The sequence below is a fragment of the Molossus molossus genome, unplaced genomic scaffold, assembly GCF_014108415.1.
Source record: "Molossus molossus isolate mMolMol1 unplaced genomic scaffold, mMolMol1.p scaffold_m16_p_8, whole genome shotgun sequence".
NCBI lineage: Eukaryota > Metazoa > Chordata > Mammalia > Chiroptera > Molossidae > Molossus > Molossus molossus.
Window position 1 is genome coordinate 90,048,648 of NW_023425402.1, and position 18,006 is coordinate 90,066,653.

At 41.7% G+C, this 18,006-nt stretch overlaps 1 protein-coding gene and 1 non-coding gene across 2 annotated transcripts in view; both read right to left on the bottom strand.

The window, feature by feature from the left end:
• NHSL1 (NHS like 1) overlaps positions 1–18,006 on the bottom strand; it is a 224,607-nt gene that overhangs the window by 19,236 nt on the left and 187,365 nt on the right. The window lies entirely within an intron of this gene.
• On the bottom strand, positions 17,580–17,769 carry LOC118622171. Its single transcript, XR_004957978.1, has one exon. It is a non-coding gene; the product is annotated as a U2 spliceosomal RNA (small nuclear RNA).

The window sequence follows — 18,006 nt, forward strand, 5'->3', positions numbered from 1 at the left end:
GAAACTGCTCACCAACCTGAGCATGACCCATAATACTGATTCGCAGAGGCCCGAGAGTCTGGACCATGACTGCAAAAGGTTTTGCTGACCCACAGAACCTTAAGCTCTTCCCGTTTACTGTGGTCGGAAAGCTTATGGATTTAGTTTAACATCAGAAGCCCAGAGACACATCGCGGCTCTGACCATCAGTTCCCATTTTTATTAAAATTTAGTTTAGCTCAAAATAACTTCTAGCCTCATCTCATTTCCTTTAGGCTCTGACCTCAAGGAACATCTCAAAAATGATAGAGCTATTGTTGTTCAACTCTTTGTGTCCTTCGAAGCCATTTATATGGAAAAATATCAGTGTGAAATTGTTAAATTATGAGAAGCTGACTACAAGCTCCGCTCTGAGCCTTATCGGAATTCCATGGGAACATTTCTAGCAGTGTCTGTGTTGATACAGATTAACATCCTGACTGGGGACTTTGTCGAGTACCTTTCCTCCTGTAACATCCTAAAAAGTGTGAGCAAGAAGGTGGTTTTGGCCCTGGCCAGTTTGGCTCAGCGGTTAGAGCGTCCGCCTGCGGTCCAGAGAGACCCGGGTTCGGTTCCCGCTAAGGGCACGTACCTCGGTTGCAGTTTGTCCCCGGCCCTGGTTGGCCGTGCGGGTGGCAGCCACTCGATGTGTCCCTTTCACATCGATGTTTCCCTCTCTCTCCCTCCCACTCTGTCTGTACAAAAGATGGAAAAATGTCCTCGGATGAGGATAAAAAAAAAAAAAAAGAAGAAGGTGGTTTTGGCTAGCACCTCGAGGGCTCTGCGGCAGCCAGGAACTCAAAGCAAATGTCCCGTGCTCAGGAACAAGAAAGGGTCACTGACTGTTGTTGGGAAATGAGTTTACAATTGGAATAAATTCAAAGAACGGTTCTTCGAGCCGAAAGCCTTTAAACTTTCACCTATGAAAATAAGCATTTAAAAGAGTTTTACTTAAGAATAAACATCACTGAACCTTCCCAAGGTCAACTCAACACCCCCCCACACACCCCAAAACAAGTGTAACTACTGTCCTGACTTCTCACATCACAGCTTTGTTTGCCCGTATTGGAACTTTCTGTAAAGGGAATTATAACTCAGGTCTCTCCTGTGACTGCTTTCACTCCACATTACATTTGTCAGGATTTTAACAAGCACATGTTGATGCCTCTTGGGATTTAATGCAAGTTTCTAAGAGGACATCGGTAAGACATCTAAGAAAACCCATCAGTTAGGAATCTCAAACTCTCAGAAGAACACTGTCATTGCTACTTACTGCTAATGAATTAATCTTCCTGCAAAACATCTGAATTTATTCTACAAGTACCGAACTCCTCGAATCTGAAAAAGGGTACACAGAGCAGATGAAAATGGTTTGGTTTTAGGGATAGGGACCAAAAATCCAAAGACCTGAGTCAATCCACTTTATACCTCATAGTCAAGTGACTTTGACGCTGTTCCCAAACGTCGAGGTCCTGTGCTGTAAAATGGGAGTATCCTGCCTACCTTTCATATCCCACTAGGGGTACTCTTAGGACCTTGCAAGACGGCAGTTAAATATCATGGACATAATGGTGGTGGTCATATAAATGAGACTTTATAAAAACAAAATAATAAATTGACAAGTATCCACTTTTTTCTTTTATTGCAGAGACTATCAATAATAAAGGCATTGTAGAAGTAAAAATAGAAAAAAATTATATAACTAGACATCTCAGTATTTTTTACTTTATATTCTTAATGCATAAAACATGTAAAATAATAATCTAGTTTCTTTTTCACCAAAGGAAACTATAAAATGTCTGTAATTAAATGAGAAACATACTCAGTTTGAGTATATGTTCCTGACATCTTAATCATGATACTAAATCATGCCTTATCCATTCATGTTTGATCTGACACTGGTTACAACTCCCACAGATCCTTGAAATACAAAGGGATTTTTGAGTCAGCCACAGTAGCTAAGCTAGGCTGGCATAAATCAATTATTTCTGCCATTTCTGCAGTTGTGACATTCTTGTTAAATTTGATTTATAATACATATCCTCTACTCTTACATTGCAGACACACACACACATAAATTAAAACTAATTTTATTTGAGAAACTCATGACAATTTGTGTAAAGGTCACACGTTTGAGGTTGAATCTTAATCTAGTAAATTAAAAGGTCGTTCCAATTTTCTGATATATTTACATAGAAATAATTTTTCAGGCAACCTTGAAATATAACACAGACTTCGAAGGCCTTAAGAAACAAATCCTAACCAAAAAGGATGGAAAGAAAGTGAAGCTTCAGCTGGCCAGAGGATCTACAGCGCGGTGACATCCTGCAGAGAGGGTTCCGCTTCCCTGTGACGTCTGCCGAGGGACACGGAGGAGCTCCGTTCGGTGGTTTGCCTGCGTCTCAGTGGTGCTCATCAGCCCTAGTAACCTACTTTTCTTTCATTTGTCAGAATTGATAACTATCACAGTGAGACAGTACTTCAGTTAGCCTCGTTGCCACGGGACAATCACCAGGGACAGCTCCAGGGTGACAACTGACAAAGATCATCTGTTTTATAAAGTGCTCCCCCTTCATTTGCAAGAAAATTTCTCAGACAAGCAGGGCACAGACTAAGTTGTATGCAAAGGGACTGCTATATAGTCCTACAATCTACCAAGGAAAATTTAAAAACCAGGATGGTATGACTTCCAAAATGCCCTGACTCCCAACCCTCCTAGTATCGAGGTAACCCTGCATCTCAATGGCAGAACACATCATAATTACACCATTAAGGTAGACACTGTAACGCTCTGGACTATTACATTAGCCTCTTAACTGGCCTCTGTGCTTCTGCCCTTGTTGACTACCCTCCCTTACTTCTCTCCCTCCAACGGTGTATTTCCCAACACAGCAGACAGAGAGGTCCTTTTAAAATGTAAGTAGTCAGTCAAGGAGGGACCTGGAAAGTATTATCCTAAGCGAAACAAGCCAAACAGAGAAAGACAAGTATCATATGATCTCACTTATTTGTGGAATATAATGAACCTAACAGTCTGAGGAATGGGGTCGTCCCAGAGACGTGGAAATGGGGTACAGACTGACAATCCCCAGAAGAGGGGGTGGGGGGGATAAACCACAGAACTTATATGCATGTGTGCATGACCAATGGACATGGACAACAAAGCTGGGGACAGGGCAGGGAGGGGACGGGAGGGGCTCAGTGGGGGGAAAAGGAGAAACATCTGTAACAAAAATAAATAAATAAATAAATAAATAAATAAATAAATAAATAAATAAAATGTAAGTCAGATCGTGTTGTTCCTCTTCTTAAACCCTCCAACATTTTTATTATGACCTACAAAACCCTACATTATCTACAAACTGGCCACTGCTCACGATGACCTCATCTCCAACTATTCTATCCCTTGTTTATTCTACCCTGGTCACACCATTTTCCACGAAGTTCCTTGTACATGTCTTGTACACTACTGCCTCAGGGCCTTTGCATCTGCTGCTCCCACCAGCTGAAATGTTCTTTCCTCAGACATCCACACAAGTAGAACCTTCTTATTCTTCAAGTCCTTAGTTTAGTCAAGCGTCCCCTTACTGTTGAGGTCCTAGCTGTTCCCACTACCTAAAATTTAACTCCTTCCCAAGATTTTATATCCCTTTTTTCTGCTTTCCTTTTTTCTCTTTAGTACCTATCACCAGTACACACATATTTTCATTATTTATCTTGTTTGTCTCTCCTGTGAAAATGTAAGTTCCAGGAGGTTTTAAATCAGAATTGCACAGAGAGCTACTTCAGAATTTTAGAAATGTTGAAAAAAGAAAGAAAGAAAAAAAGAATTTTAGCTAAAAAGGGATCACCATTTCGTAACTGACTTCCACATGCCTTTCCCTGGCCTGCAGGCTTCAAAGGAACTGGTACCTCATTTACTGTCATACCATCAGCTTTGTTTTACAAAGGAGGAAATGGACTAAAATAACTTTACTTTTGGAAAGTTCACAAGTGGGCAACTGGAATCAGAACCCAGACCTGACTCCAAAGTCTCTCTGTTAAACAGTGTAGAATTACAACTTGGCAATATTTGCAATAAACTAGATTTTCTGATTATATATATATATATATATATATATATATATATCCATTTACATCTCTAAATAAGCACAAATAAACTACCTGAAACTAATATAATAGTGTATGTCAACTCTAATTGAAAAATAAAAAATTATTTAAGGTAAAAAACAAACAAAAAGAACAAAACCTGTTGAAAATCTGCAGAAGCCGGCAGTGTGGTCCAGTGGCTGGAACACTCTAATCTGGAGTAAGAACATGAAGGATCGGCATCCTGATTCTGTCTCTTACCAGCTGAAGGTTTTGAGCAACTCAAGCTCCCTGTGTTGGGAACAGAGTAACTGCAATAGCACAGTCATGCTTCACGTAAATGGAAACCCTCAGTACAGGGTGAACTCTTTTCTTAATCATTGAGTTTGAAATTGCCTTGCTTTCAGAACTTAAATGCAGTTTCTAAAGCACCTAACTGGTCAATAGTGTTCATCAACAGCCCCATACTCTGGTCCTGGAAGGAACGTAGAGTCACCAGTGAAACTTAAGAAGCCACAATTCCTTGTGTCAAATGACTTAATTTCGACAGGAGATCACCTGCCACACCAGCAGTTGTTTCGTAGATTCTAGATGCTGAAAGGCCTGCATTTCAGAGACTGCTAAGTCCTGTCTGGAAACCAGACCACCTCCCACCAGATGGACAGTGGAGCCTGAAATACAGTCTCTTTGGCAAATGGCCAAATTACCAAAAAGTAGGTTTAACTATGAAACACAGATTAGCTCAGGTTAAAAAAAATTGCTATGCTTTTAAGGATGGAAAATATAATTATAAACAGCTACATTTAGCATTCATTACCTAAAAATAGATGTTGAACAGATGAAATGACACACCAACATACACTCTAGTCCTTTCTGCAGGACACTTACCCGGTCTTTAGTGATGTTTCTCCCAGAATTAAATCTCTCTGGGGTTGACTCTTGGTTTTCAAGATTCTAGATAGTTTTATAAGGTGTCAAAACAACCGCAGTCTCTTGGCTACATGCTGCTTCTGCCTTCAATCTACTTAGACCAGAGAGATCCTGACTTGATTTCTTCTTTCTTATCCCTTTCCTCCATGTGGACCCAACAACGAGGAAAACCAGGCATGAAACAGATTCATACAAAAACACAGTTCATGGCCCATCCAGCAATTCCGTGATGGCCGGGAGGAGGCTCTCCTACCCACATTATTAAATAATCAATTGTTCCTTCTCTCTTATTTCGTACATTCGTCCCTTTATCCACAAAACCTAGGCCTTTATTAAGGGCTCTAAACTTTCTTCCCATGTATTGAATTACAATAGTTTGGATTTAAACTTTCCCATAGTAAGTGATCTTTTCCTCAAAATAATGAAAATAGGTAATTACAGCATAATTTTTAAAACAGACCTAGTAACTTTATTTTTAATGATTGTTTGATAAAGGTAAATCATGGACACAAAGCATGCATACAACACAATGAGTATTTAAGAACTCGATATCCAATCCATGCTGAAAATATCACCAGTAATCACACTGACCGCCACTTTCCTCCCTGCTCCCCCAGAGGCCACCTCTCTCCCGAATTGTGTGTTAATCATTTCCTTCCTTTCCTTATAAGTGTGTATAAATATGCCCAAATCACATGTCTGGGTTTATTTGGACTTTTATAAAAATGGCATCCTTCTTTTTGCACTGTTACTTATTTTCTTATTATGTTTCCACGACAGCCATGTTGCTGTGTGAGCCTGCAATTCACTGGTGTCACTGGGGTACACACTGCATTCCAATTCCACGTTTATTTATCCTTTCTTTCACTGATGGACGGGGGTGGTACAAGAGGTTCTCCGTATCACCTGCCCTAAGACAGTGCTTAGGAGGAAAGGCTGTGGCGGAGGCTCCACTCCCCACACTGACTGTGGGAGGGAGAACAGGCTCTGGAATCAGCTCCAGACTTCAATCCTGTTCACTTTTAGGGGTGATGAACATGCTCATTCTCTTGTTGTGGTTATGGGATCTTGTGTGTAAACATATGTCTCAAGTTATTAAATTATGTCATTTAAATATGTGGAGTTTATTTTATATAAATTATACCCCAATAGCACTGTTTTAAAACAGAGAAAGGCCTCAATGTCAGTATTTAAAAGCCATGTAATGTTATGCAAGTGACAAACACTTTAGACACAGTTTCTTCACCTCTGATACGGGCACAGTTCACGCCCTCTTGCGTGGTTGCGAGAAGTGCCACAGAGATTCCCACACAGCACGGAGCGCAGACTCAGTGCCCAGGATTCCAAGTGCCAGGTGCCTATTTCGACGTTGGGAATAGAGAGAGCAATGGGACAGGAACGCTCTCCCCGTTTAGAAGGGAAGGAAGACATGAATCGAGCCTAATTCTAGTGTGGTGGGATGTTTGAACAAGAAAAAGTAGAACAGCCCTGGCCAAGTGGCTCAGTTGGTTAGAGCACCGTCCTGATACACCACGGTTGCAGCTTTGATCTCTAGTCAGGGCACATCCAAGGGGCAACCATCGAATGTATAACTAAGTGGCACAACACACAGAGGTTTCTCTCTCTCTCACACACATCCTCTTTCTCCAAAATCAATAAATAAAAGAAATACTATATAAAAATGTGGAACGAGTTACTTGAGGCCCCCTCAGTGTTCTGAATGCATAAAGGCGTGGAAATGAGAGACCCTAATCCTCTCCTCCTCGCCAGCCACGTACGAAGCAAAAGGTGCCACAATTGCAGAGCAGCTTTGACTCCCGTTTCCACTGGGTCCGGACATTACTGACAGACCCAGGAACATTCGACTGCATCTGGACCATCGTAAGTGTCTTCTAGACCATCGCCACCCTATGCCAGGGACTGTGTCTGCATACCGAGGCCAGACGACACTTGAACGGTTTTTGCAAAAAACAGCACGAATGAATGAATGAATGCCAGACGAGTCCAACAGGCAGTGAAAATGATAACGGCAGGCCCAACGAGAAGGACTTTGGGTGATCAGTAATCTCACCCTTTTATTTAACCAACGTGGAGCACTGAAGAGAAATGAAATGCAAAGTGAACAGCCCTGTGTCCACACTGTCCCTGATGCTTTCCAGCGATGTGATCGTGGGAAAGCAACTTTGTAATTTCGAGTCTCAGCTTCCAGATCATTAAAATGATAGTAATAATATTACAATACCTATTTCATGGGAGTTCTTGTGGAAAATGAGATATAATTTGTGAAAACATTCTGAAACTATTCCTAAGTGTTCAACTGTTACAGAGTTAGTACTAGTACAATTGCTGGTAGTTCCACACAGACAACCTGTGCAGACAACAGTCAGAAATGCTCTAGTAGTTGCTGAAACCTCTCAAATCCATTGCTTTAGGCAGGAAATTCCATGTGGGTGGAATAAAAGACTAGAATAATTGGGAGAGTGGCCACATTTTCATAAAAGAACAGACATTGTCCAAATTTTTGTTAAAAAAAAAATAGACATAGTCCATTAAGTCCCTTTCCTTGAAGTCTGGTTTGAAAAACCAAGCAGTTTAATGATATGAATCATCATTATATGAGCATATACTATGTGCCAGGCATCATGCAAACATTAGAATTTTGCAAACATTAATTCACTTCAACTTCACAACTAAGGTAGGTAAGGTAGTCATGTAATTTATTTTCAAAATCAGAATGCCTTTGAGAGCAAAGGGGTGCTATTAATAATTACACAGGACGGCAGCTGTAAACCAGGGTTGTCCCGAGCAAACCAGAACACGTGGTTTACAACTCTGCGTAGTGGAGGAAGCTGGCGCTCACCTGGGCAAGCAGTTCACCCAAGGCCACCCAGCAGCAGGTGGGGAAGCTTCCGCACACCCGTGCTCTCCAGCATCATGCTAGATAGGCCTCCGGCATTTGCAGTTACAAAGCAAGGCCCTATCCTTTTGTCCTCTTCCAAGTCCTTCTTGGACTTAAATATCTCTTATCAAGGCAGACTAAAACAGAACCCGAGATGCCAGTTCAAAGAATAACAGGAAATAGGAAAGAAAACTTCAGTTTCTATCAATACCATTAAAGCCAACCGTTTACTGCCATAATCCCAGTCTCATTTATCTGTTTGGGGGTGGCTTTTACACAAGAGATTGAGTAACTCATGATTGACATGCTTTCTGCTGAGACAATGGGGCCTCTATGAATGTTTCTGCGATTCAGTGAACATATCATCAAATATAACCTCCAACAATGGCAGTTGGAGAAATGCCCAATCAACTCACAGGATGCATTTTGGCGTCTATAACTGAACTTCCTTCAAATACCTGAATAACCTCTTTGGTAGTACCTGGTACACAATGAAAACTGAAAGAGAAAAAAAAAGTCAAGGCTCTCATAATACAAAAGCAATGACTTACTCTTTGATTTTGAAGATGAATAAAAAGGTACTTTGTGGATTTCTAAATCCCTAAATTTAGCACATTTAATAGTTAGATGATGTACAAAACATATATACTTGGAAATACTGAAATTTTTTTCTTGTCTCACTCCACACCACTTTGAAAAATATATGTGAATAACATGAACAAAATACATTTCTTCATAACATAAACTTGAGGTTTACTCGGTCAATGTTTTGCATTTATTAGTCTAGAATAGTTATCCAGAATAAATAACCAGAAAAGATGTCCCCCAGGTTCTCTGTTCTAATCATGTGTTCTTAACCTTTGCCTTATTAGCAACTCCCGTTTAGGAGTGCTTCTGTCCTAAGCACAGAACAAACGCTTAGTGTTTGTTGAATGCAAATAGTGCTTTTCTTTCCTAAACACCACTTTTGATGTCGGAGCATCTGTAGCCGAAACATTAAACACATGTGTGTCCTCTACATGTAGTTCACTGGGCCCCTCCGCTCTCCTCTGCATCCCCACCGCCCGCCTAGGAAATGCAAATACGAGGGCTTTCCCCATACTTTCCCCTCTAACCCGATTTCCACAGACTCCGTATTTAAAATGGCCCCACTACTACAGCCACTATTAAGAACATGAGTTGTTGCCGGGCCGATGTGGCTCAGTGGTTGAGCATCAACCCATGCACCAAGAGGTCGCTGGTTCGATTCCCGGTCAGGACACATGCCCAGGTTGTGGGCCCCCATCCCCAGTGTGAGGCATGCAAGAGGCAGCCAATTGATGTTCTCTCTCATTGGTGTTTCTCTCTCTCTCCCTCTCCCTTCCTCTCTCTCTAAAATCAATAAAAAATAATAATAATAAAAGAACATGAATTGTAGTTAGGGATCTTGGTCATAGCATGGAGACCACAAACTGTGGGCTGGGAGCCCTTTATGGTTACTGGAGTCCCACCTGATTTCAGATGCTGACTTGATCTCATTCTAAATCCCATGAAGCTTTAGGTCTATTTCTGAACTTTATATACTGCTTTTAGTGTTCGGTCCTACTTGTCTGTACACTCAGGCGCCACACTGGAGTAACTCCTGACTCTCTGTTCTAGGACCTGACCACGCCTCCTTCCTCACTGCTCTGCCCAGGTATGAACCTCAGATCAGCTTCTCCAGTCCCTCCCTCCTCCTCCCGTCCCCCAAATAACTCCAAATCAAAACAAAACAACTGATCAAGTTTTCATTGGTACTGTGTTAACTTTATAAATTAACTTGGGCAGAATTGACAGCGTTTCAATTCCGAGTCCTCTAATCTCAGAGTATATGTTTTTTTCATTTACTCAAATATTACTTGTGGTCTTCTATAGTATTTAAATTTTTTTTCCATACATTGCTTAAACTTTTCTTATTAAATTTATGCCTATTTGCTTTGTCAACTATAGATATTTTAAATGCATTTTTTCTATTATATCTTCTAATTTGTCTTTGTAGATGTGAAAATTATCCATTTCTATATCTTAATTTTATACCTTGCTATATATCATTGAATTCCAGTATTGATGGTAGTTTTAAATTTTTATTTTCCTGAGTTTACAAAGTATACAAACCTACCATGTACAACAAAGGACAATATACTCTCAATCTTTGCTGTTTCCGAACCTCTTGTTCTACAGGTTTTCTAACTGTGCTGGCTAGTTCTCCCCATAAATGTAGCAACAGTTAACAGTGAATGGTCCTGTCTAGTGCCTCGTTCTAATGAGAATGGTCCATTAAAAATTATGATGGTTTGGTGACAAGACAGATATGTTTTGTTAAGTTATAAATATCTACCTGCTCCTATAGTACTGAGTGTTAATATCGAGGATGACTGTTAAAGACTCGGATACAGAGAACAGACTGGTGGGGTGCCGGAGAGGAGGGGGCTAGGGGGCTGGGTGAAAAAGGTGAAGGGATTGAGAAGTACAGAGTGGTAGTTACAAAAGTCATGAGGATATAAAGTACAGCATAGGAAATATAGTCAATAATCAATAATATTGTAATGACTGAGTATGGTGCCAGGTAGGTACTGGAAATATCAGGGGGACACACTGTAAAGTACATGATTGTCTAATCACTATGTTGTACACCTGAAACTAATACAAAATAATACTGAATGTAAACTGTAATTAAAAAAAAAATTTTTTTTTTTTTAAGTTCTGGGCTAAGAATAAAAAAAGAAAGACTGTTAAATTGTATTAAATACTTTGACAATATTTATGGCTTTGACCTGATTTTTCACGTCAAAAGTATTAATACAATCAAACGTGATTGGATTACCTAGTATTGAACATCCTTACATTACTACTGGAATAAAGCCAGGTGGATAGGGAGCATTCATCTTGGAAAGAGCTGCTAGGCTATGTTTCCTAATGTTTCATTTAGGCCTTTTAATGCCAACATTCATTAGTGAGATTGGCCATTGATCTGTTTTGTGAAATCTCGTCAGGTTGTAGCATCAGTGTTAAATTACTTTGTTAAAAAAGAAATCATACCTTTTGCTTTTTTTTTTTGCTCTGGGAGTTAAGTATTGGATTACCCTACTCTTTAAAAGTTTTAATACGCCCTGGCTGGGTCGCTCAGTTGGTTCAAGCATTGTCCTGATACATAAAGGTTGCAGGTTGGATCCCTGGTCAGGACTCATACAAGAAGCAACCAATGAATGCATAAGTAAGTGGAACAACGAACCAGTGTTTCTCTCTCTCTCTCTCAAGTCAATAAATACAAATTTAAAAATTTAAATAAAAGCTTTAATAAAATCTTCTCTGTCAAACCACCTGGGGCTGGGTTTTTTTTCCATATTTTTTCTTACTGTTTCACTTTTTCCCCAGCTTTATTGAGATATAACTGACATAACACTGTGTAAGTTTAAGGTGTACAATGTGATGATTTGATATATGTATATATTGTGAAAGATCGTCACAATGAGGTTAGTTAATACATACATCACCTTACATAATTACTTTTTTTTTGTCTAATTGGTGTGGTTTTTATAAAATTTCTGTTTGTTTAAACAGAAATTAGTCTGTTAAAATATTCCCTATCTAGATGTTCCAGAGTCAAGTCTGATATATTACACAAATCAGAAAAATCAGTTTTAACATTATCTATATATCTCCATCTAACAATCTCCATCTACTTAAAAATGTTAGTGACTGCCCTGGCCGGTTTGGCTCAGCGGTTGGAGCGTCAGCCTGCGGTACAGAGAGACCCGGGTTCGGTTCCTGCTAAGGGCACGTACCTCGGTTGCAGTTTGTCCCCGGCCCTGGTTGGTCGTGCGGGTGGCAGCCACTCGATGTGTCCCTTCACATCGATGTTTCTCTCTCTCTCTTCCTCTCTCTCCCTCCCGCTCTATCTGAACAAAAAATGGAAAAATGTCCTCGGGTGAGGATAAAAAAAAAAAAAAATGTTAGTGACTTACCACTAGCTATGCAATAAAAGCCAACTCCTTCACTTAGCATTTACCCCTGTGATCCCATCTCAACCTCCTTTTGCCGCTAATTCTGTTAAAACTCCTGGTGAACTCTCAACAGCCGAAGACGTGCCCTGTCTAACCCCTGCTGTGACCTACTCAGCTCCACCAGCGTGCCTCAGAAACCACCTTCAGGGATACACAATGAACTTCACCACTATATGATGTCTGAATTGAAATTTTAGAAGTGGGTCAGTAATTAACCCTATAGAATGTGCTGAAGGTACGAGAAAAAGCAAAAAATCAAGAATATACCCAAGATTTTTACTTATGCATCTTGCAGAATGGAGTTGGGGTTTACTAAGGTGGGGAAAACTGTAAATGGAGTGAGAGTGTGTGTGTGTGTGTGTGTGTGTGTGTGTGTGTGTGTTTGGAAGAGAGATGTCACATATTCGGGTTTGAATAACTATAAGATACCTGTAAGATATTTCAGTAGAGATGAATAGTAAGCAGATACATGCATGAGTCTGGGTTAGAGGAAGAAATTGAGGAAACTTCCATACACGGAATTTAAAACCATAGGCCTCGGTGAACTCGCCCGGGGAGCGGCCTGTTCGGGAAGCAGAGGTTGGGGTTACACCAAGGTCCGATACATGGGAGAAGAGCAACCAGCAAAACTGAAAAGCAATGACTAGCCAGTGAGGGAGGGGGAAAACCAGGGGTACATGGTCTCACGAAAGTCAAGTAAAGAAAGTATTTTAAGCGGAAAAGAATAATAAACTATGTCAAATGCTGCTGAGAGGCTGCGTAAGAGGCGGCCTGAAAATCAACCACCAGATTTGGCAAGGTAGAGGTGACGGGGGAACTTGACAAGAGTAGCTTCGGTAGCGTGCTGGGGATAACAGTGTGTCTGAAGGGGTTCGAAGGAGAGGCAATGTTGACAGCAAGTCTAGACAGGTCTTTGGAGAAGGTCTATTACAAAGAGGAACTGGACAATGTGGCAGAATTTAGAGGGGGATAAAAGGCCAAAGGAGGGTTTCTTCAAGATGTAAGAAAATAGAGCATGTTTAATTTATATAATGATGGTTAGGATACAATAGAGAGAGAAAATGGATTAGGCAAAAGAGAGAGGTAAATTGCAGGGATGAAGCCCTTGAGAGTTTAGCAATAATCACTCCACTGGAAAAATCTTGAGGGCCTACGTGTGCCAGGCCCTAATCTAGGCACTTGGGGTAAACCAGGGCTGGACATAAGCAAGGACGGGTCACCCACTGCAAAGGCAGGAAAGGGGGAGTCGATTAGGAACAGATGCAAGCAGTTTAACAGGTTTGGTTGTGAAAGAATGTGCCTTCTGACTGTTTCCCCCTGGTGCGGTCAAGTATCTGAGACGGTATCTGAGCGTGAAGCAAAGCAAGTGGTGTTTGAAGGCTGGGGAAGAAGGAGCAAAAATAACGGGACAGCGGAAGGGTCCATTGATGAGCTACCATAGTAGGACTGCTGGGCAGCACTTTAGGTTTGAGGTCCCAGATTTACAGTGAGACTAGCTAATGACCTGGTGTTATTCTTCTAGCCTTGTTTAGCTGGTAAGGCTTTAGTGCAGAGCAGGGGAGAGTTGGATCAAACTGGGGTTGGGATTTCTCCAGGAAAATGGCAGGAGAGAGGGGCAGCAGAGTTGAATGTGTGTACAAAGAAGTGACCACGAAGGTGGTCACTTATAATATAAGCTGTGGGAGGACTGGAGGTGAAGAGGGTAGAGTCATAGGATCTGAGCTTCTCATGGCATCACATCATTGGTGTGACGGGATTCCAGAGGGATGAGGCTGGGAAGATAGTAGATGAAATCAGCCTTGACTTGGCTTTGTCGTAAAACATCAGCAGGTTCTGTAGGATCTACTTTCAAAATAAAGCCAGAATCTCTACCACTGCCACCCGGGTCTCCACCCCCACCTGTGTTTTGCCTGGATTACTGCAATAGCTCATTGACCTGCCTCTGCTTCCACCTTCCACTCTCGACAGCAGTGGTTCTCAACCTTCCGATGCCGCGACCCTTTAATACAGTTGCTCATGTTGTGATGACCCCCAGCCATAAAATTATTTTCATTGCTACTTCATAACTGTAATTTTGCTACTGTTGTGTCTTAGACGACCCCTGTGAAAGGGTCTCGACCCACAGGTTGAGAACCGCTGCTCCACAGTCTTGTTTCCAGACAGCGGGCAGACAAACTGCATTCAGTAGTACATCAGATCGTGCCATTTCCCATCTCCGTGACGCCGGGGCCTCAACTTCTCAGCCAGGAGCAGCAACTCCAACGTCCTGGCTGTGGCTGTCTGGGTTCCATGTGATTTGACCCTTTTATCTCCCCAAAGTCATTATCACTGCTCTTCCCTTGTTCACTGCCGGCCACTCAGGCCCCTGGCTATTCCTTCCACAGGGTAACCATGTAACTATCTCCAGGCCTTCGTACTTACTGTCTCTTCTTTCTAGAAAACTCTTCCCGAAGATGTTCGCAGGTGGTTTTCTACACTGCTCTCCGAGGTCTGCCCTAATGGCACCCTCAGAGGGTCCTTCTTGAACACGCAATCAAAAACAGCAGCCGCGTCCATCACTCTATGACCCTCCTGACCACTGTCCCACTTCTCTCCGTACCACTCACCACCACCTGGTGTCGTGTTACACTGCTGGTTTACCATCATTTTCCCTCTGACGAAAGGACTTGTTTTTGGTTTTCACTTGAAGGGTTCTCAGGACTTACAATGATGCTTGGCATATTGGAAATGCTAAATAAATATTTATTGAGTAAATGAATGAATAAACAGCCTGTTCAAAAGATCTTAGAGTGAAACCCTATTCCGCTCCCACTGTCGAGATAAGGAAATGAACGCCTTGAAGGGCCACGTGGTGCTTCCAAAGGAAGTGGCAGAACAGAGACTCGAAACTTGTCTCCTAACTCCTAGGGTGCCACCGTCTCTTCACTGCCCTTCCTCACCAGTCACACAGCCACTTTTGGTCCTTATTATGTCCTGCCTGTTACAATAGCCCTAAAACTATTCTTCTTAAATATTTTACCCTCTTCCAAACCTCCCCCCATTTCCTGACTGTTCAAGTCAGAAGAACTTCTCTTTCACACGTTACCACATGACAACTACTTATTGTTGCATGTAAAATACAGTCATACCCTGGACATAGGGAGGGTTCAGTTCCAGACCACAAAAATAAAGTGAATATCACAATAAGGCGAGTCACATGATTTTTTTGGTTTCCTAGTGCAAGTAAAGGTGATGGCCTGCCTGGCCAGTGTGGCTCAGTGGATTGAGCATTGTCCCATGGACTGAGAGGTCCTGGTTCGATTCCTATCAGGGCACAGGCCCAGGTTGTGGGCACGATCTCCAGCAGGGGGCGTGTAGGAGGCAGCCAATGGATGTTTCTATCTCTCGCTCCCTTCCCCTCACTCTAAAAAAAAATAAAATAAAAATAAAAACATAATAATAAAAAAGGTTATGTTTTCACTATTATGTAGTCTATTAACTGTGCAATAGCATTATTTCTTTTAAAAAAGAAAAAACAAACAATGCACATACCTTAATTAAAAAAATATTTTATTGCTAAAAAATTCTAGCCATTACCTGAGTCTTCAGTGAGTCATAATCTTTTGTTGGTGGAGGGTCTTGGTCAAGTAACATCAAAAATCACTGATAACAGATCATAAAACAAATGTAATAATAATATTAATAAAGTTTCAAATACTGTAAGAATTGCCAAAATGTGACACAGAGACGCAAAGTGAGCAACTGCTTGAAAAAATGGTGCCGATAGACTTGCCTGAGGCGGGTTTGTTTAAAAAAATGCAGTATCTGCAAAGCACAAAAACACAAGGTGTGCCTGTATATAAAACTTTCCATTCTGACTAGTTCTCCCTGCCTGAGAGCTGTGAGTTCCGAGGCAAGTAGAGGTATTAATTTTTGCATGTTGTCGAATCTGGAACATAGCATATACTCTTAAGAAACATTTATTGCACTGACTGCTTCTTCTTCCTAGAATGTTCTCCAAGATTTCTGCAGGGCTCACTTTTAATCCCAATCACCTCTTTGCTCAGGAAGGCCTACCCTTTAATTTAAAGTTGCAACCTCCCCTGTGTCTTATTCTGCTTTATTTCACTGCAGAGCACGTCCCTTTCTAAGGCAACATCACTGCTCATTTACTCTTGGTGTCTCACCACCACCTAGGATAGTCCCCGGCACACAGGAGGTGCTCAGTAAAAACTTGTGTTAAAAATGTATTGCAATTCTGTGCTTCAAGTTGTTCTGTTGAAGACACATTGAGAGAGATAAAGCAACATGTCTGCTTCCAAATGACGAACACTCATGGCTGCACCGCTTGGAAGCATCTGCGTAACATCGTGAAATGGTGAATGGCAGTGAGGGTCACAAAGATTTACGAGACTTCTGAGTCAGGGTGCATGTTTACTTAGTAGTAACTGTTCAGCAGATGATTGTTGAAGAAATGAGCTGTCTAAGCAGCCAATCACCCACTAGGCACTGTGGGGGTGCACATACATGAACCTTCAGTTGGACCTGAAGACACTCAGCACGAGTTAACGCGAGGGACTCAGAGGAAACAGCAGAGAAGCACAAGGACATGCAAGTGTGCATCTCCATTCCAGTTTCGAGACCTTAGTCAGTGAAAGCAGCACTAGGTCTTGCTAACTTTATATAGTTAAGAAGAAGAAGAAGAAAAGCATATTCTTTGTTGGAGAGCACTGCAATTAATCCAATTATTATGGGGTTTTAAAAAAGTACAATGTGCTCCAAGACCATTAAATTAGATATGTCGCAGTGGTATGGCAAGTGATATTTTTGATGCTCCATGAAACCAAGACAGTGCCAAAGCTGATACAACAGTGAATGATGTCAAGTAGCAGAGACAAGGACCAGAGGAAGGGAGAGAGAGAGAAGAATGGAAGGAAGTTAATATGATGAGTTAACATTTGTTAGTAGATTTTTAATGAATATATAGTCTTTATAATGAATTAATACATTATATGATTTGATATCTATTTTATTCTGAAACAAATTTCACAGCAGACACTATTTTGAGAAGACATTTGGGTCTGATGATTTATAATTTTTTTTAAACATAATTCAACTTGGGCCCTGGCTGGTTTGGCTCAGCAGTTAGAGCGTCGACCTGCGGTCCAGAGAGACCCGGGTTCGGTTCCCGCTAAGGGCACGTACCTCGGTTGCAGTTTGTCCCTGGTTGGTCGTGCGGGTGGCAGCCACTCGATGTGTTCCTTTCACGTCGATGTTTCTCTCTCTCTCTCTCTGTTCCTCTCTCTCCCTCCCACTCTACCTGAACAAAAAGATGGGAAAATGTCCTTGGGTGAGGATAAAAATAAACAAACAAACAAACAAATAAACATAATTCAACTTGGTTCTATATACTTAAGAAAAAAAAGTTGCCCTTGGTATACGAAGGCTGTGAGTCCAGCCACTGTGACAGCCTGTAACTCCAGGAGGTCGGTGGGCAGCTCGGGAAACCGCTCTCCCTGCTGCACACTGCCCAGGACTCAGTTTACAGAAGGGGCAGGCGGTCCCAAGAGGGGACAGAAGGTCCCGAAATCATCATCTGTTTCCTACTCTAGTGGTCCCAGTGCTACTAAATCACACTAAGGTACTTTTATTTTTGTCCCCAAGATAGTGCAACACCGGGTCCATGTGTGGGGTGGACAGAGCGAGCGCCTTTCCACCCCCCTGCTCCAAAAATCCACTTAACATGTTCCCCTTGGATAGAGACGTATCAGATGTTAAACCAATAAGAACAGATACCTCCGCTTGATCTTAGCCATAAGGCTGAGAAGAGATACACTAAGGTATATCATGAAGGATGACATACATGTGTGTGTGAGTGTTGTGTATATGTACATGACCATTATCTCTGACTCATTTTCAACCTAACAGGGGCCTTGTTTTCTACTTTTTTCCCCCTTTATCGCTTTTAGAGAGTGAAAGGGAGAGAGAGTTAGAAACATCGACGAGAGAGAACATCCACTGGCCGCCTCCTGCATGCCCCGCACTGGGGATTTGGCCCACAACCTGGGC